Genomic DNA, 20,460 nt, shown 5'->3' with positions numbered 1-20,460 from the left:
TCCTTCACATAAGATGCATCAAAATTTACCTTTGTATGCTCCAGCTGTGGTTTAAACTGTAGAAGTTCGAACGATAGAGAGATTGGCGGTATATGTTGAATGATGTATTGAGCCTCTCAAGCGAGTATATATGGGAGTACAAATCTTAGAAGCCAAGAAGGCTATCCTAGTGATAAGGTAGGAGATGATTACAACTCATATACTACCAAATACACATATACCAAATCTTCTCTTTCTTAATAGATAACCCCATTTTACTGGTCTCACAATAAGCCACGTCACCTCATTAAGAATCTTCACCTTCCCCTCATTATTCTCACCTGTAGTCAACGTTCTTTATGCCCAGACCGACACGAGCCGAATGAAGGCAACTTGGTCGCCATACCCACGGGAGGACCGAACGACAGCAGCTTCGTGGCCAGATCCACGCGCGTCGACAAGATGGGCCGACCGAAGGCGCTGGCCCATGACCCGTTCGACCTAGCTTCCCTTGCGAAAAAAAAAGAAAGCGCCACCAGGAGTCAACGACTCTGTTATTCTTCCTCGCTAGGTTGCCCCGTAGATCTCTCCTCCACCATGACTCCGCTCGGTTCCTCTTCGTCCATGGCCACCGCTCGCAACGGGAACGGGTATGCTCTGCCAATCCCCGCATTCAACGCAATAAATCCGTCCTTGAAGACAATAGCGTCTTGCCTTCCCATTTATTTCTCTTGATACACACTTCGTCCGATCCACTTCCAGTCTGAAGCTCAAGAGATAGACGCAATGACGCATATATACCAACCATGATTTACCTTCCCATTTACTCCCCTGGATACATATGCCTTCTCCGTTCCCCTTCCAGTCGAAATCCTTTCTCCGCGTTGCATCTAGCCTCCTCCAATCCTCACTGGCTCAAGGCAATGCCAAGAGTTTCATCCATTTAGAAAGGTTTGGATCTGTTGCTGCAATATCTCTCTCATATGGAATTTTGATGGTTTATATAAAATGAATCGATTTGTTTGTTCGAGATCTATTTTTGTTGGCAGGTAGGGGTACCTTTATTTGTTAGTTCCCAAACTGTAAGGTTTTGTTTCAGTAGAATCGGCTTTGATCTTTGTTCAACGATGTTGTAACCTTGCCGGAAGTTAGCATGACACTGAACAGATGTTATGTCAGCTCTATACCTTTTTATTGCGTTTGATTTTGTGTGCTTCGTCAAGTTGAACCGCAGGTGTCTCGATGATGCCAGAAAGAAGCAAACAGACTCACGAAAAAGAAGAAAGAGTACGAAGATACCATACACGGAGATACACATGTAAGTTTGGGACTTCTCCTCTTGCAAATTTGCTCCTGGTCTCACCACCACCATGACCGTTGGAGAGCATCCAATTTTTATTAGAGGAGAAAAACTAAATCCAGCCACTGCAGCTGGACACTCCTCTCAACTGCCGCTGTGCCCACACATTCCTCAGGAATCACCAACATCTACTCTCTAATCCAGATGCAAACACGGTAAATGCCATCTCAATCCACTTATGTACGTCTTGCTCCAAGTCTTTCCGAATTGTCCTTTATGCATGTTAGCAGTCCGGAAACAACATGGGCTTCAGTTATAATTGGTTAAGTTTAACACAACGTGTATACAATGTTATGCAAAAATTACATTGGAGAATCTTTTCTGAACATTTTATCCTTGCATAGCACATGTTCTGTCTTATGACAGCACCAAACTCTATGTTTGCTATTTATTTTTTATTTGTTGCACAACAGATCGACTAGAATCTCAGGAACCACCTCACTGTCAAAGGATGTATCATGCTACACATTCTGTCTCCCTTCCTTTCTTAAATATTATATTTCCCAATACTTTTGATGGATTGCATCAATCACATGATAATTATTTTATTTTGTTGCCAAAAATTCAAGATGGTATACCCTTCCAGATCCCATTCTCACACATTCAACTTGCTGCAACATAACAATTGCTTATATTTTTGATGGCTTATGTTCACGATTGACGCTGCCTAAGTACATTTAACTATTATCATCCTTTTCGATCACCTCCAGTTTAGTTGATTCATTTCTTCATGACTATATTTTTCAGAAGTAGAGAGTTGAAGAGATTCACATTTTCATCAAGCTGTATTCTCATAGTTGATAAACTAGAGAGCTATCTGTTCAAACTTTGACTAATTTCCAAGCATTCTTTCTTCAACCATTGTAGTGTTACGACAGAGGTCAAAGTATTTATCCAACTGGGTATTATTTAATGAGTAATCATGTTTCATTTTTATTATTCATAAATTGCAAATCCAGTCTGTTTTAACCAATCTAACTTTCTCACTTGGGCAGATATACAGCAGAGTCATTAGACTGAAAATCATTACACGGATGCTTCCATTTCCTGTAAAAGCATTTATTGTTTATAGTTAGAACAATGATCATGTTAATTATTCCTAGACAATCGATGTACCCCATTGAATTGATTTACCTCATTGACCGTTGTTCTTTATAGTGTTCACGCTTTGCAATTGTCACCGCATGAAGTAACATAGATTACATTTTATTGGTGTGATTCTGCAATGTCTCGCTGCAACGCGCGGGGTATCATCTAGTATATCTGTAACACTCCCCCGCAGTCGTAGCGGTAGTGACGTGAACAATGGAAGCGTCGCGGACGGTCAGACTGGAGAGAAACCGAAGGTATGCACCAACGGGCTGACACTCCCCGCAGTCGTAGCGGGAGCGTTGTAGACTTGTAGACGATGTCGCATCGTGGGTGCTTGGACTGTAGAGGAAGCCGAGGTGCTCGTGCGAGGTGGTAGCCCTTGTGCCGATGTCGAGGGAGCCAAGAGCGTTGGGCGGTGCAGCCTTGGTGGAGAGTGTCGTGCGAGGGGTTGTCGTGGTCGATATCATGGTCGGGTGCCAGTGTCGAGGTAGCCGCAAATGAAGCCGGAAGCGCATAGCGCGCGAGGAGAGTGACGGAGACGCATCGAGGCAGTCGTCGAAGAGGGTGTTGATGCCGAAGTCGATGCAGTTGGAGCCATCGAGGACGAGGTGTTGACCTAGTTTTGCCAGAACTAAGCGCATGTTGGGGACAAAGGGATACTCCGGTTTTGCGGGAACTGAGTACGAGTGAATAAAAATATTTCCATAGTACAGGACAGCATGTATGTGAATCTAAACGAGAATGTGGGCATAATCCAGTTTAAAACTCACCAGTAACTCATCAAGAACACCATCTCCATGCAAAACCTATGAGACAATGGACCATTATTCTACACCGAAAACTGAAGCTGCAACATTGTGTTCTTTTTATATGTAGATGGAAACAAGTGGCAGTTAGGTGGTACCTCTCTTATTCTTACAACATTCCAGTTTCCGAGTTAAATTCAAATTTCAGAAATAATTCATTACTTAACAATGCACATCAGAGCAATGTTGGCAACAGATAAGTATTGGTGAAGATTGCTCACTAAACACATGCCTACAGAATATGTTACTAATAACCAGAAACAACATTTTTGCCATACATGATTCACATGATAATTATATTATTTAAACTGAAAACCTAGGTCAAGCAAATTTCTACAGATATAGTTATTCAAAATCTTAGATGCAACAGCTTACAGGGACAAAGCCAGCATGGAGCGACTGAATGATTTGAGAAGCATTGGCTGACACAAGCTGCAAATGCAAATATGTGAAATAATAAGCAAAATACATCTTTGTTAACAGGATTAGACATAGATCCACAAGATTTGTGTAATGTCAGTAGTCTATCAAAGATGCGGCAATCCTCTAGTTTGCTCACCTTCCTTTGCTGAGTAGACCATCCACAAGCAAATGGTGACAATCCAATGGAAGGTAATCCTTCTGCAGAAGCATATTCAGTTCAACAAGTCAATTACTTACCACTGATCCATACAAACAAATTAATAGTTGTTATATTCAATATAGACCACAAATTGGACACATTAACTGGTCAGTTTAATTGAAAATCCATCAATATGACAGATACTAGATTACTAGTGTTATTGATATATGGACATGCATCCTTGCAATTGTAAGTAACAACTCCATACCATGACAGAATTCATTACAGATCAACACAAAGGAACAGACACATATCTAGTGGAGAAACAAGAATAAACATAATCATGAATTTCAAATACCCATGCAACAGAACACTAGTGACAACACACTAGCCGGCCATAATGACAGGTTACCATAGTAAGCATGCAGCTGAATTATTAGCATAAAGTGCAGTAGCCTTCATTTCCATGTAGTGTACCTCTTGCCAAGGCTCTAACGACTTCTTGGTTGAGAGAAGTCACCTAAATAACAATGTAACATCATTAGAACATTGTTCAAGTATTGCATCCAAGAAGAATGACATGCATCAACGAGATCATTAACAAATCAGCTATATATCTGAAGGCTAAGATATTAACATCATAGCCAAAAAAAAATCGAGTAATCAGCAGGAGAACTCAAAATGGCGATTTTCCCCGTGGGGACGGGTATCCGCGGGGATCTACCCGCTAAGAGACGGTGATGGGGGGCAAATTCGCCCCGCGGGTGTACCGGGGCGGGTACCCGCTAAGCTAACGGGGCGGGGATGGGGGACAAATTGTCCCCGCGGGTAATCCGCGGATACCCGGGACCCCACATGTCAGTCAAATAGATCACCACATATATAACAGAAAGGGCTTTGCTACATCAAGGTCGACCTAGTTTTGACCTTAACGCGAGGTCAGTCCGACCATGTTAAACATGCCATTTCCGGCCGGACGAACTTTCCAGAAAAAGGCACGGCCTATGGGGCGCGCCGGGTGGAGGACTTCGCGCTCGCGATATTTCTACCTAGCCCCGGCTGGCCCACCTTTATTTGTATGTGTCCACGATAGCGACTGCTGCATCTATTGGATTCCCCTTTCTACACTGAACCAAGTAAAACGAATGCATACACGACTCAAACGACTGTTACATCCTAGCAAACAAAAAGGGAGAAATAGATCATAAGAACACCCAGGATTTTTTTGTGAATAACACCCAGGAAATTAAAATCGATCTCCTTAACACCAATGAACTGGAACAAGCTACATCTCCAGGCGCCATGCTTCTCTGCAGCTGTAATCACCTGTAAGTTCACAATCTATCCATGTATCTAACAGGTCCATCCATTGCCTCTTTGCTCTTTCATCCAAAAAAAATGGGACGAATTCTGAACCAAAAATATGTTCCATCAGAAGTTCACACACAAAAGATTATCGGTTCCATCATCTGTATAGTAGCTGCAACTTAACCTTCAATGCCTACATCTTTTGGTCAGATGTCAGGAAAAATTATGGATGAAATAATCACATGTATATTGATTAGAACATTGGATTCCATTTATTTTGGATGGAATCCAATGTAACAGGAGAATTACAATAGTAGGTTCCATCTAGGTAAGTTACATTGTACCGTTGATTTAACACTATAGAAAATTAATTGTTCCATCTAGGTAGGTTACATGTATCTGGGTGTAAATTGGATACATCCAGGGTAGGTTCTATCTAATGGAACATATTATTGGCTATTGTACTCTATGGTTAGATATATTTGGGTAGGTTCTATCTAATGGAAAATATTATTGGATACATTTGGGTAGGTTGCATGTACCTGGGTGTCAATTGGCTACATCCAGGTTAAGTGTATTTACCAAACATCCATTACCAGGAACAGATTAGCATGAAAAAACTTTCATGCACCTGGTAGGTTACATGTACCTATACTATACATCATATTGAGCTGCAAGTACAAGAAATACTACTAGTCTCATCCTACTTAGAAGCAATTACATGTAGTGAAGATCAGAGTGATTTCAGAAAATGATAAACTGTAGTATTGTAAGCATGAAAATTATCTTTAAAAAGATACATCTATTAACTGTAGTGTCTTCAACTGCATAACTGCAGGTTATGTATTTTCAGAGCACGTAAAAGACCGAACTTTATTGTTGGTAGCATATTTTATTTTTCATTACATCTAGGGGACTTTTGAGGGACAGAAATAGTAATCAATAGTAACATATTGGAACTCTGGTTCCGTCCAAGCAAGAAAATCATAGGAAGGCAAAACATGCACATAAAAAGAACAATCTGCAAGTTAATATTCACTTGCTAATTGGACATCACCAAGGTAGACAACTTCTTCATGTAACTGGAAAATAGATTGGACCCATGATGGTTTTTTGTTACTTTCATGTTGCATTATATGATGAGGATGAGTGTTCGAATTATCAAACTACTTGCTGCATTGCACCTCTTTTGAAAAAAGATCCTCCCCAGTAGAAACAAAAATCTGCAGTGTAAAAAAAGTGTGAACATCTATATATAAGTGAGAAAAGTAAGTGGATAACTTGACACGAATTACATAAGACAAATAACTCGTCATTACTTTACATGGAACTTTGTTTTGGAGAAAAAGTAACTTTGTGTTCTATATTTCTAGGAACATTACACCTAGAAAAACTTGTCCATGTGTTACATCTACAGTTCAGAAAAATGCATACCTAAAAAGATTACACCTAGAGAAATTACGCACCTGTTACATCGACGGTTAAGAAAAATCGGATCAGTTATATTGACAATAAAATAAGCTACCATCCCAAGTGAGTCACATCGCGGCTATTTAACTTTCCCCGGTGAGTTACATTGATGATAAAAATAAACTACCTTCCCAGGTTAGTTACATCACAATAAATTAAATAACACACAGGTGAGTTACGCCGCGGCAAATATTGCACTAACATCCCTGCGAGTTGCGCCGCAGTGAATATTCAACCAACATCTACAAATAGCTTTAGTTCCTTCACTAGAATTACAAATTCCATACAAAACTTATTGTTCCAATGCATTTTGAAAAAAGTCCGTTGAAAAAGGGGAAATGAAGACGATCCTGGTCACGATGTTGACAGTAAAATAGACTAACATCCCGGTTATGATGTTGACGTAAAATAAAGTATCATCCCAGGTGAGTTACATCACGATAATTTAACAAACATCCAGGATAGTTACGTTGACAAATAAAATAAACTATAATCCTGGTCACTGGTCATTTACGTTGATGATAAAATAAATCACCATCCCAGATAAGTTACGTTACGATAACATGAACTTAACTAACATTCCGGTGAGTTATGTTTGTTTCGACTAAACAAAGTTTAGTGAAAGCTTTCCCCTAGATGTGTAGGGGTTTTTACTAGATGCGTACACGAGAGTACACGTATTGCGGGCGTGCCATCTTGCTTACTGAAAACAAGAAATGAAAATAAAGTAGGCAAATAAAGACAAAACACCATATATGGAAACACAACATTTTTATTCATAACATTGCATTGTACAAATGTATTGCATGTTCCGCTAGGATTAAATCTTCTTTGTCTTCTCCAATCGCGCTCGTGAAGATATCTGACACAGCAGATTGCGTAGTTCATAGATTCCCGACGCTTTTGCAAAGCTGTCGGTTAATTACATCCATAGGATTGAGCCTACGGAAAACCTCCGATTAAACTGTGCTGATGGTCGCCGTCGTTTATATAGATATGAGAAGGATGTGGAGAACCAACCTGAGGTTGGGTGGTTAGGAGGGTGGTTGTACCCCCAGCCCACCAGAGTTCAAACCCCAGGTTTGACATCTGTGTGTCTTATAAAGGCGGAATATTCATTCAGTGGGAGGCGACGTTCCCGTCGACAGCGAGGCGCCTGTGGTGACTTCGTCAATTTCAAGATCCAATCCGCCGACTCAGTCTTCTGGAGGTGCTCATAGGGGTAGGTGTGCGTGTGTGCGGTCATAGGGATGAGTGTATGCGCGTGTATGAGAGCGCCTGCGTTTGTACTATGTTTCTCAAAAAAAAAAAGATATGAGAAGGATGTGGCTTTGTTTTGCCAAAACACTATCACGCATGCCATCGCGACGTGCATAATTAAGAATGAGATTTATTGATGAAAAGGGTGACTTTCGCCTCGTCGGTGCCCAGTCATATGGCCCTGACTTCATCAAAACGTGTTGCTTTTGCCTCGTCGGTGCCCAGCAACGGTGTGACTTTTCTCATCAGAATTACCACGTGTTGATGACATAGTGATCGAGCTTCGTTGTCACTTGGCCAGAATTTAGCCTAGCCTCGTCGGCCTAGACATATGGTGGGTATGGTAGTTTTCAGCCGTTTCCTCATGGAGATTGGGCCGATCCGAGCTAGACAATTGATGGCGCATGTCTTCGCTCGTTGTTCCAACCAAGGTCCTTCACCAGGAACAAGGTTGTACACCGCCGACATAGATGAGACAGTCGAGCGATGGTGTTGCGAAGCCAAAACTGATTCCAGCATCCGATGTGGATGAACTAGAACAGCTAGCACTTCGTGATGAATTTTGTATGATCCGCATGGTCGATTTTGATGAGGCAGTCGAACCATGGTCGTAGATATTCAGTAGAATCCACACGGTCGATATAGATGAAGCAATCACACCATGGTTATGTACGTGTAGCCGACCCTCTAGCACCCATCTCGGATCACTAGGAGAATAGCTATGCATAGATTGATTTTCACCCTTTCTACTAAACCAAGATTGATACAACAATCCGATCTACTATAACTTACCACCAAGAATCCAAGGCGGCAGCACGACCGTGTGATGACGTCCGGTACAGCGTAGCGCCGACGCTCTTATCTTGCGTGTAGATGAAAAAGATGGGAAGATCAAGTGGTGGCAGGTGGTTTTCACAATCCTCAGCGCCCTCACGGCGTTGGCCTGTGGTGTTGTATTACTTGGGGCACTCGGCCGTTTGGGTATGGCCCGGTCTCGCCGTATTTCCTTCCGCGCGGGGAGCACCGCAGCCTATCGGCTGTACGGCGTCTGCGCCTCTCCCTCTGGCCGAACGATTGCATGGGTTTATATAGGCAGGGGGCAGGCGTGTGGATGAAATCAGTTGGCTTAAACCGCGTGATCCTTTATTTTTTTGAACACAAGGTGGGGTCGGAGACCCCAGAGGAGCAATTCATAGAAACATCTGTGGCAGGTACATTTTACAGCAAAGTCCTATGTCATCTCTTGCCCTAATAAACCTATAATTTGAAATAAGGACCTCGCACTTTACAGAAAGCACCCTGAAATTATATGAGAAAAAGCAATCAAGGACAGTGCCTCTGCCACCCTTCGCCGGCGAACTCCAGGCGTCACCGCCGAGCTCAAGGAGCTGCATGCTCGAATACTCCATGCCAGCGAGAAGATTCCGCCACTGGCAACCACCAGAATGCCGGGGACGCACCACTTGGTCCTCTGGAGGCGTCGAGCTCCAGCAGATGAATCGGAGGGCCTCCGATCTGGAGGTTGAAGAAGGGCCACCATGCTGGCCGAGGATCACGGCGACGAGCTCGGTCGCCATGTGTTGCGCTCGAAGATCATTTGCTCCAGGATGCCTCTCCGGCGATCTGCCAAGAACGGCGTCACCAGGAGCCTCATCTTCGATTCCACCTCCATGGTGGCGAAGAAGGAGAGGATCCAGGCTAGATCCGTCCAGATCGTGGGAGAAGCCGTCGAGCTTTATTGAAGGGGGTGAGGAAGCTCCGCCGCCCTCTGCCTCCGGCTCCTTCCATCGGAGCGCCACAGAGAGCAAATCCGCCACCATCAGCCACCGGGAGCAGCTCGAGCTCCGCCGTGGCCTAGCCCCCAAGGGCATAGCGCCATACTCCACAGGGGTAAACCGAGAAAAACTACCAGATCTACACCTACACCTAAGCCTAGCTACTCCGGCGCTTACCCATGACCATCTCCGGCCGGCTAATCCGGCGGAGGAGGCCCTGGAGCGGCCCGGCCGCAGACGGTCACTAGTGGAAAAGAGGCCTTTCGTCCCACCCTTTAGTCCCCGTTTTGAACCAAACCGGGACCAATAGGGGGTATTGGTCCCGGTTCATCATGAAAACCCTTTAGTCCCGGTTCGTTTGGACCCTTTAGTCCCGGTTGGTAATACAAACCGGGACTAAAGGGTGGTCTATGGGGCAAAACCCTTTAGTCCCGGTTGGTAATACAAACCGGGACTAAAGGGTGGTCTATGGGGCAAAACCCTTTAGTCCCGGTTCGTATTACCAACCGGGACTAAAGGTCTACCCTTTAGTCCCGGTTCGTATTACAAACCGGGACTAAAGGGTTTTTTGCCTCCCCATGCACCTCCACCCCCCCCCCCCCCCGTGGATCGCCTTTTTTAACACTGTAAAATAGAAAAGAAAATGATACAAAATTCAAAAAATAAAATGTTTTCGGATTCTTGTATGTTATGCAACCTACTATTAGGGAAAATTAACAAATTTGAATTTTCACTTATTTTGCAAAAATGTTTTGAAAAATGGTAAAACCGCAATAACTTTTGCGTACGACGTCGAAAAAAAACGTATAATATATCAAAAAAATCCTGGGAAAAAGTTACGTCCGAATTCACCGGGGTTTACCCGGTTAGCCAATTTTTAGATTCTCAAAATTCCAAATGAAAATATGAAAGCAGGAAGATTTTAGTTTTTGCCAGAAATTCGGAATTTTATTTTTAAATTTTTTTTAAAATAATAATTACATCATGCATAAAGATTACTATTACTTAACCATAAAGTTAGCCAATTTTTTAGATTTTCAAATTTTCAAGTTTGGCAAAAAAATATTAAAAAATAATAAATAAATAAAAACAATTATAATACAGATTTAAAAAATTATAATTATAATACCATTACCACAACATGTACGTTATTAGTTTTGTTTATTAAAATAATTATTTGGAATTCGAATAATAAATAAGTGTGACATCGACCAACATGTTAATAGGATTGATATGATACTAGTATCACAACATGCGCGCGAAGCACTTGGAAGCGGGATGGGAAAGGAACTTGGAAGTTAAGCGTGCTAGTGCTGGAGTAGTGGAAGGATGGGTGACCGAGCGGGAAGTTGGACCACGAGTAAGTAATTTGACTAGAGATTAAGGGTAGTTAGAGATTAAGTGGAGTTAGAAACTAAACTAGTTAAATAACTGAAATACTAGAAATTCTGAAAAAATAGGAAAAAAAAGAGGAGCGAAAAATAATTGGGAACCAAATAGATAAAAAAAATAACGAAATAACCTTTAGTCCCGGTTCGTGTTACAAACCGGGACTAAAGGGTTTTTTCCTCGACGCGCGCCAGCAGCCCACGTGGCGGGACCTTTAGTCCCGGTTTGTTTTACAACCGGGACTAAAGGGGGGACCTTTAGTCCCGCCTAATTGGTCCTGGTTTGGAAACCGGGACTAAAGGCCCAAATGAACCGGGCCTATAGCCCCGTTTTCCACTAGTGGGTAGACTCTCAAACCCTGTAGCAGCTCCTCGCGTGATCCTTTACTATCTTCATTGGTGCAAAACGTCACCCATGATGTCAGCTGTTTAGCAACCGACGGTAGACGTGAAGGAGACCTTTTTTTTTTTTTTTGTGAATGAGAAACTTCATTAGTCAAATGACAGGATTACAATCACTCCGAAGAGTGTCAGAAAGAAAATCTGGGTTATAGTTTATCCACAGGCATCTTCTCCTATCCGATCTAGCTTGTTTAGCACACAAGTGAGCTGCTTGATTAGCATCCCGGCTAATTAAAGAAATGCTAAAGCTAGAAAAAGTTCTCGTAATCTCCAAGATTTCCCGACAAATAGGTTTAAGTTCTGATCTATTCAGGCAATCAGCATTAAGCAATTGTACTACCTCACTGCAGTCGCTTTCAATGATAATCTGCTGATAGCCCATCTCCACAGCCAGTCTAGCTCCGTCTCGGATCGCCATAGCTTCCATCAACAATGCATTAGCCGAGTGTTCGTACCAGAGCGCCTGAGCTCGCATTAACATCCCTTGATGATTTCTTACAACAAGTCCTGTGCTTCCTGACATAGTGTCTTCGACAAAGCAAGCATCAGTATTCATCTTTAACACATCCATTTGTGGAGGATGCCAGCGTGCTTTTGGTTTCAATGGTTTCTTTGGCTTGTCCTTCCCTACCCGAGAGAGATCAACTGTTGTTTGCATCACCCAGCGAACAGAATCAGTAACAGTTCGGCCTCCTTCACCATGTTTCCGAGCGTTACGCTCTTTCCATATAGCCCAGCATCCGCACAAGAGTAAAGCTGTATCTTCTTCCTTAATTTTAGGATTATCAATCATATCCATAGCCCAAAATTCTGGATGAAACGATGGCAGTTTAAGATTCATCGTCTCACGCAAATCTTGCCAGAACACCTTTGCCCATGTACACTGAAAGAGGGCATGGAAAATTGATTCTTCAGCTGCCCCACATGCTTCACAAGTAGAAATCCGTTCCATGTGTCTCTCCTTAAGAATTAATCGCGACGGAACAAATTTTCTTATCACCCTCCACCAGAAGGAACGGACTTTTGGCGGGACTGGTAATTTCCACAACTTCTTCCAACATATAGTCGAAGAACTACCTGAACCAGAGGCATTATTAGCTCTTTGAATCAATGCCATTAGCCTGTAAGCAGAGCGGACAGTGAAATTGCCGCTCTTCTCTTGCGTCCATGCATATTCATCCTCCGAGAATCTACCCAGTGGTATTCTACGTATTGCTTGCCTATCTGTATCTATGAAGTTTTCTTCCAGCTTCTCCTCGGACCATGTCATTTGGTTATCATCAATAAGTTCTTCAACCAAAATAGCCTTAGCTCCAGAAGGTTTTGCTAAAGGCCGTCCATTCAAATTATCTGGAATCCAAGGATCTTCAAAAACTCGAATGGTTGAACCATCCCCAACCCTCTTAATCAGCCCCTTGTCGAGAGCTTCTCTGCCATGTAAGATAGCTCTCCACGTATGAGATGAGTTTCTCTTACGCCGTGCTGACATAAAATCAGAATTGGGATAGTATTTTCCTTTCAACACTTTTGCACATAGTGAGTTAGGATTTGTTAGCAGCCTCCAACCCTGTTTAGCTAACATCGATTGATTAAAAAGTTGGATATCTCTAAATCCCATACCTCCCATGACTTTTGGAATAGCAATATCACACCATTTTTTCCAATGGATCTTCCGCTTAAGCTCATTTCCTCCCCACCAGTACCTTGCAATAATGCTCGTAATCCTTTTACACATTTTCTTTGACAACCGAAAACAGCTCATAGAATATGTCGGTATTGCTTGACATATTGCTTTTATCAGTACCTCACGAGCGGCACCGCTCAGATTTTTTGCCGCATAACCATTCACCAATTTCTTGATCTTTGCAATGATATGTTCAAATTGATCATCTGCAGCCCGACCTAGGGCAGTAGGGAGCCCCAAATATTTCTCGACTAAAGCTTCGACTGAAATCCCTGATATGTCATGTATCTCATGTTTCATATCTGGTGTGCAATTGGCACTAAAGAATACAGCCGACTTAGCTTTATTAACCAACTGTCCTGAACCAACTTGATATAGCTCTAGTATGTTTTGGAGTCGTGTAGCAGCCGCAGCATTTGCTTGCCCAAACACCAGACGTGAAGGAGACCTGTGCAGGATCCATGCCATATGGGTCCTTCGTACTTTGTACGTATGACTCCAGGTATATGTGTTGCATAGAGCTAGCTTTAGTTACTTGATTAAATGAATATCCAGCTAATTAATCATCCGGCCATTAACTGGTTAATGCACCATTTGAGCTAGTGTCGCATCCCATGAATGCAGACATGTAGCTGATCGATGTGGTGCTCAAGAACTTGACTAGGTAGCTAGCTCATTTGCATTTTAAATCTTTGTAATACCACATTACTTGAACTGTCTATCAAACTTGTAATCTGTTTGCACAAATGAGTCCAATATCATATATATATACTCTTTCATAAATATTTTGCCTCTCGTGGGACCTACACGTCATAGGCAGACACTATTATATTACGAGGGAACCTGGCCAATGCATGCACGTTTCATTGATCGATCAAGGTGCTGCCCAAAACATGACTAGCTAGCTAGTACCAAGTTTCAAATGTTTGGAAGATCATATTATTTGACATATTCACCAAAATTGTGAATTTTCTGGTACAAAAATCCATCAAACAAATCCCGGTGAAGCGAAGCAAACGGACTATACTCGGGGGGAAAAAATAATCTGGAGGATAAAAGCCTTTTTCAGTAGGCATGAAGACATGTGCACGTATAAAAACAGTGTAGAGACTTATACACATGTTTCGGGCCAGCAAAGGGCGACCAACTTATAGGAACTTATGTGATTCATCCATCATGATGAATGGACGTACGGACTTAGTTTTGTCAAACTAGATAGAGTGTCTTGGCTTGGCCAAGAGCTAACTTGTGGCGTAAGTTCTTGCCACATGGTGAACTGGTAGGTGACAATAATTATAACAATCTATGGTGAAGAACTCATACCATATGTCAAGAAAAATATGTGAAGTAACTTCTTGTTAATAGCGCATATCCATGCTATTATATTTATTGATCAACACCCCTAAGGGTGACAATTACATTGGAGTAAGGCGAAATACTCATGCCATGTATGCTAAAAGAGACATCTCGCCGTGATTCATATTCCTCGCGACCAAGTTCAACATGGTGCCAGCCGAAGGTGCCAGTCTTCCATTTATTATGAAACTGGCATGTACGTAGAAATAGTTTACCAAGTTGGATGCGACCATAAAACGATGTGTGGTGCCAGCCATCAGACTTGAAGGGTTTCACAGGTTGACATCGACCGCACTGGTGTGCCTTCCTGCTCCCATTTTTTTCGAGCTTGATGCGATCACAAAAATGAACGATGCCGGCCATCAGACTTGAAGAGTTTCACAGGTTGACACAGACCGCACTGGTGTGCCTTCCTGCTCCCATAATTTGAAGCGTCGGAATGTCATCGACGATGTCGATGAACTAGGAGATGGTAGTTCCCCCAGTGTGTTGTGGTGTGATCACTAGATGGATGATCCCCCAGCGTCGCTGATATAATCACATAGGGATAATGCCCCAGTGAGAGTGGTATGATCGCCAGATGGATATTTCCCCCAGCGTCGCTGATATGATCATATAGGGATAACACCCCCAGTGTCGGTGGTATAATCGCCTAAGGGCTGCAGCCCCCAGTCACGATGCACATATTCATGTAGAAATTGAGTCGGTGTACAACTGGCAGCAACATTATGCATGACAGACGGTGTTGTTTTCATGTCAAAGTTACACATAACATCCACACCACAAATATCAAGGAAAAGAGCAATTTCCCTAGGAATGTGAGCAAAACAAGAAACACGGCAAAAGAAAACCAAGTAGAAAAAAGGAAAAAGTTTTGTTTTATTTTGTTTGGGATGTTGGCTTTCCCTTGGAACACTAGCTATGGACGTGACCTCGGAAAAGGTAACCAAAGGGCTAATCATCAGGAACCGTCGAAGGACCATGACAGTTACACCATGATAATTTCGTTTTCGTGAGTGTATGTGAAAGACCGCATGCTTCCATGATGCTTTCAGAAGTATGGGAATTCTTACCCTAGACTTCGTGCGACTAAGTAGCCCCACAACTTCATCATGCCCCTTGCACATGTCTCAAGAACGCAGAGACGTAGGAGAGGATGACTTGTGTAAATGGTTATGGGATAAATGGCTTGGCTATTTTTCATGGCCTTGTTGAGGGGTGGTGTACGACTACTGCCCTCCTTCTTTCCAATGAGTCCACTACGGATCATGACTTCTTGATGGAGACTTGCTTCTTTGATTGACTTATTTTCCTTCTCTCTTTCTTTTGCTTTTTTATATGAGAGGATTGCTTGGACTTCCTGAACCTTTGATGGAGTTCCCTCATTTGTTTGAGAGGATTTGATTGGACTTCTTGAAGGACCTTCTTCAGCAGTTGCTAGGGGACCCATCTTCAGAATTTGAAGAGCAGACGCACACCTCTGTGGACTACATAGACCCTCATAGGCATTCTGGCGATGGTGGAAGAACACCCTGGGGGTGTCAAGACGCTCACACTGGACTCAACTTGTGTTGGCCAGGTATGCCTTTCTTGCTCTTTTTCCTATGGTTCACCCCAGGGCGTCGTGCCTTTGGGAGCCTGAAACATGGCAAGAAACATGAAGAGTATGGGACCTCAGTGCACAGAAGTAGCCCAAGTAATCTTCACCACTCCTTCTGAAAGCATACACTTTGGCATGTGTCGTGTGTAGTGGGTATAGGTGCCGCTCCACTTAATTCATGACACATATGTCACCTTCAAACTAGCCCAACAGCGACCAAGTCTTCAATCACTAGCATGGTGTGTCTTAGGGAAAGCCATTTAGTCATTTAGTGTAGGACGTGAGTCCATTTCTTTCAAAAGGTTTTCTTAAGAAAAAAGAAAAGGAACAAAAATCAAGAGAAAGAGAAAAATAAACTTGCGGAGATGGTCACGCGTAGTATTTCTTTAGAAACCTCCCATTAATGGGTAGCATTGGACGTTCTCCTTCTTGATTGATCAATTGATAAGCATCGCCATCGTACACTTGTTCAATAACAAATGACCCTTCCCATTTAGACCCAAGTTTGCCTTTGGCTTTGCCTGTTACCACAATGGGGCGCCGAAGTACAAGAACCAGTTCTCCCTTCCGGAAAACTCAGGGCTTAACAAGTTTGTCATACGCTCGAACCATGTTTTGTCGATACAGTTCAAGATTTTGGAGCGCATTAAGACGATCTTCTTCCAAGGCATCCAACTCTTGGTATCGTAGCCGGATTTGCTCGTCTTGGGTAATTTCATCATGGATGGCCACTCTTAGAGAGGGTAGCTCTACTTCAAGAGGGAGAACCGCTTCCGTCCCGAACACCAGTGAGTATGGCGTTGCTTGGGTAGGCGTTCGAATAGTGACACGGTATGCCCATAAGGCCTCGTAGAGGCGATCATGCCAATCACGATGATGCTTGTGGACCGTTTTCTTCAGTATTTGTCCAAGGGTCTTATTGAAAGCTTCAATCAACCCATTGGCTTGAGGATAGTATCCAGTGGAGTAATTCCACTGAATTTTATACTTGGACATAAATTTCACCATTTTATGTGACTTAAATGCTTTGGCATTATCGGAGGTAATGCGATGTGAAACTCCAAAGCGATATATGATATTGCGTTCAAGGAAGTTTATACCATTGTCACTTTTTACTTCTCTTAGGGGTATTGCTTCAGCCCACCTAGAGAAATAGTGTGTCGCTGCAAGTATGAATTTGTGCCCCCTAGAGGATGAAGGCTCAAATGGACCCACTACATCAATACCCCATGCATCAAAAGGCCATGAAGGTACGGTCGGATGTAGTGGAACGGGTGCTTGGTGTTTTATAACGCCATGAATTTGACAACTATGACATGACCTCGCTACCGTAAGGCAGTCTGCCATGACCCCTGTCCAATAGTAGCCGCTTAATTTGATGCTATGATACATTTTTGGTCCACTTTGATGCCCACCGCACACACCATGATGGACTTCTTGCAAAACCTGATCTGCTTCTCTTCTGGACACACAACATAGCAACAACTCTTGACCAAAAGAGCGTCGACACAATGTCCTTGACTTAATGACATAGGAAGGCAAGAGTCGTTGTAGCCTGCGCCTTTCTACTATATCATCTGGGAGCGTCCCATGATTAAAATAGTCAAGGAATGGCTTGCGCCAGTCATCTTCACCAATAGTGTTGGCGACAACATGATGTACTTCATATTCATGGGGAATCAGCTCTAACACAGCTGGAAGGAGCCATCTTTCTTCAATTTTTTATCTGAGCGGGCTCCCCTTCCGGGAGCACTAACGCTGCTGCAAGTTTAGCTAATGCATCCGCCGAAGAATTCTTAATTCGCGGAACATGGAATAATTGGATGTGTTCAAATTTCTTCATGAGTATTTGGGCTGCCGTGTGATATGGCAACAATTCTGGTTTACATACCTCATATATGTACCTCATATTCTGCTTCATTATTGGAGCACTCTTCTTTGAGAAGGGAGAAAGAGTGGTGTATGGTTCCTTCTTGAGACATTTGGAATACAAATCTAGCGCTGGCTCGCTATCAGGATCCATCTCTATGCGAGAGGCTCCGCGAAAATATAGTTCACATTGGGACTCAATATCCACGGTAAATACTTCCTCGTCTGGTAGCTCGTCGGCCAATGCAGAGTCATCCGGTATAGGATGTGATTTATTTCAACTGGCAAGGATGCTGAGCCCTTCATGATAATTAACGGGGCATGCAATCAGACTGCCAAACTTTATCGAGGCATAATTTTCCGCCAATAAGGATAACTGTAACAGAGAAACTTCATTTGTGTTCCATTCTTTCATCCGTACACATCAAGCTGGCCAGTGGCATCAGCGCATTTTTTTTGACAGGACCGTATGTGGGTCAACTATCTTTTTTATTTTGAAAATGCACGTATTAACCATGTGTATTTTTTGTGGAAAATGCCCCCAGTCAGGTCTTGCTAGGCGAGAATGATAAGTTGTCCCGACGAATTTAAGCGCTGGCCAGAAATTTTTGTTATATTCTTTGAAGTTTCTGTACTCTCTGTAGGCCTTTACACATACCCTTGAATGGTAGGAGGGGAAAGTATTTGGCCAATAAAATTGATTTCATGACACCGGGCATGTCATGGACCTTGGTGTTCCTATGAATATGATGTTTAACTAGTGGACCACTCATGGTCCAGGAAAAAAATGAAGTTGGGAGCCAGCCACGCATAATATTGTGTAGTCAATATTTTGAATAAAGTGTAGTAGCGAAAGACCATGCTATATGTGATGATTCAGGGTAGCGAATGCTGCTACTCCATGAACCTGTAAATTGTAGCTTTGCATCTAGGCTGAAAGTCATCACCACTCCACAAAGGTAATTTATATTGCTACCGTCTGGCTTTTATGGTGCAAGCCAATAAGGTAAGGTATTTTGCAGTTTCACACAAATCCTTGTGGTCTTCTTCATTGTTTTCACAAATTTTCCTTCGTGATGAAGGTATTACCTTTTCACCAGATAAATTTGTCAATTACACTGCATCTGATACGGCACTAACCAATGAATTGAAGGGCATCACAGTTCGACAGTAACCACAATGGTTTGCTTCCCTGCTGCCATAAATATGTATGTGTGGTAAAGGATTGTACCACTTCACCATGTAGATTCATCAATCACACTGCGACCGTCTAGCTGTTACGGTGCCAGCCGATGAATTTCAAGGGTTTCACAGTTTCACATTAGCCACGATGATATGTTTCACTGCCCCCGTAAGTTTGTATGTGTGATGAAGGATTGTACCACTTCACCCAACAAATTTAATAATTGAACTGCGACCGTCTAACTGCTATGGTGCAAGCCAATGGAATCAAAGGATTCACACTTCCCATAAAGAAGTGTTGATGTTGCTAGCGCCACGAGGAGGGAGCTTAGGCAAATAGCTCTACCGTGAGATGGTCTTGGCGGCAACTACATGTAACATGCTAGCAAAGATATGCAACCACCGGTCAAGACAATGGCGTAACCTCATAACCGAGCCCGTTTGTCATTGGTTACCTTAACTTGAGGTGGAGAAAGAAAGACCAAAGAGAGTATGGATCATGAAAAGTAGTATATATATGATTTCTAGGTTCTAGCATTAGCACATCACAGTGGATGCATGTATCATGCTGCACCTAGATCGTGCTTGATGTAGCGCCCGGGCCGACTTTCGCGGTCAGTGACATAGGCATGCCAAATGGGCCTGCCGAAGATAGTACCCGGGGTTTACTGGAGGCCCACTACCCGAAGAATAAGAAGATTCGGGAGCCCAAGATTTACTAAGGAAAGATAGAGTTGTAATAGGAAGTGTTGTTTGTAATCTGGCGGGATGAGTTAGAAACCGTCCCGAACTCTGTAAACTTGTATAGCACGAATCCCTCGGCTCCACCTCTTATATAAAGGGGGAGTCGAGGGACGAAGAATCAATCGAATCATTGTCTGCAAGCCCTAGTTTTCATAATCGTCGAGTACTTTTCGGCCGAAACCTTCGAGATCTACTTACCCTCTACTTCTAACTAAACCCTAGCCTACAATCCATAGGCATTGACAAGTTGATACCTTGTCAATTGGCGCCGTCTGTGGGAACTAGGGGCGTAAGGAGCTGATCTCGATGGCACGTTCAAGATCTTCGACATCGTCAACCGCAAGCAACACAATGGATCGAGGTAAACAGATCGCTGCTGGTCTTGTCGATTTTGTTTCTCACCCACCCTCCCGTTTGGATGCATATGCATATCTGGCGGAGCCCATGGAGATGACGTTCGGAAGGTTTCACTTTCGCGTCGAGAAGGAAGGATCGTATCGCGTCGAGATTCCGATTTCGTCGGGATCGTCGGTGGTCGATTCCGATTTTTCAAGCTATGCATCGTCAACCGAGTCAGGAGAGGAAGAAATCTCGGCGACACGTTACGTTAGCACCAGAGCAAG

At 43.1% G+C, this 20,460-nt stretch overlaps 2 long non-coding RNA genes across 3 annotated transcripts; one reads left to right on the top strand and one right to left on the bottom strand.

Moving 5' to 3' along the window:
- The first annotated feature begins 466 nt into the window (after positions 1-466).
- On the top strand, positions 467-2,501 carry LOC127306768 (uncharacterized). Of its 2 annotated transcripts, XR_007854858.1 has the most exons (3): positions 479-930; positions 1,203-1,297; positions 1,411-2,501. It is a non-coding gene; the product is annotated as an uncharacterized lncRNA (long non-coding RNA). The 2 variants fall into 2 exon arrangements; XR_011747469.1 differs by having other exon boundaries at positions 467-1,297.
- An 11-nt stretch (positions 2,502-2,512) lies between these two features.
- On the bottom strand, positions 2,513-4,351 carry LOC127310183 (uncharacterized). Its single transcript, XR_011747470.1, has 5 exons — positions 4,277-4,351; positions 3,797-3,858; positions 3,613-3,669; positions 3,202-3,237; positions 2,513-3,107 (listed from the first exon to the last, which is right to left on the bottom strand). It is a non-coding gene; the product is annotated as an uncharacterized lncRNA (long non-coding RNA).
- Between the last annotated feature and the right edge of the window lie 16,109 nt (positions 4,352-20,460).

Source organism: Lolium perenne, chromosome 6, assembly GCF_019359855.2.
Source record: "Lolium perenne isolate Kyuss_39 chromosome 6, Kyuss_2.0, whole genome shotgun sequence".
Taxonomy (NCBI): Eukaryota; Viridiplantae; Streptophyta; class Magnoliopsida; order Poales; family Poaceae; genus Lolium; species Lolium perenne.
Note: the sequence above shows the minus strand (reverse complement) of the source record. Positions and strands in the feature narration are given on the sequence as shown.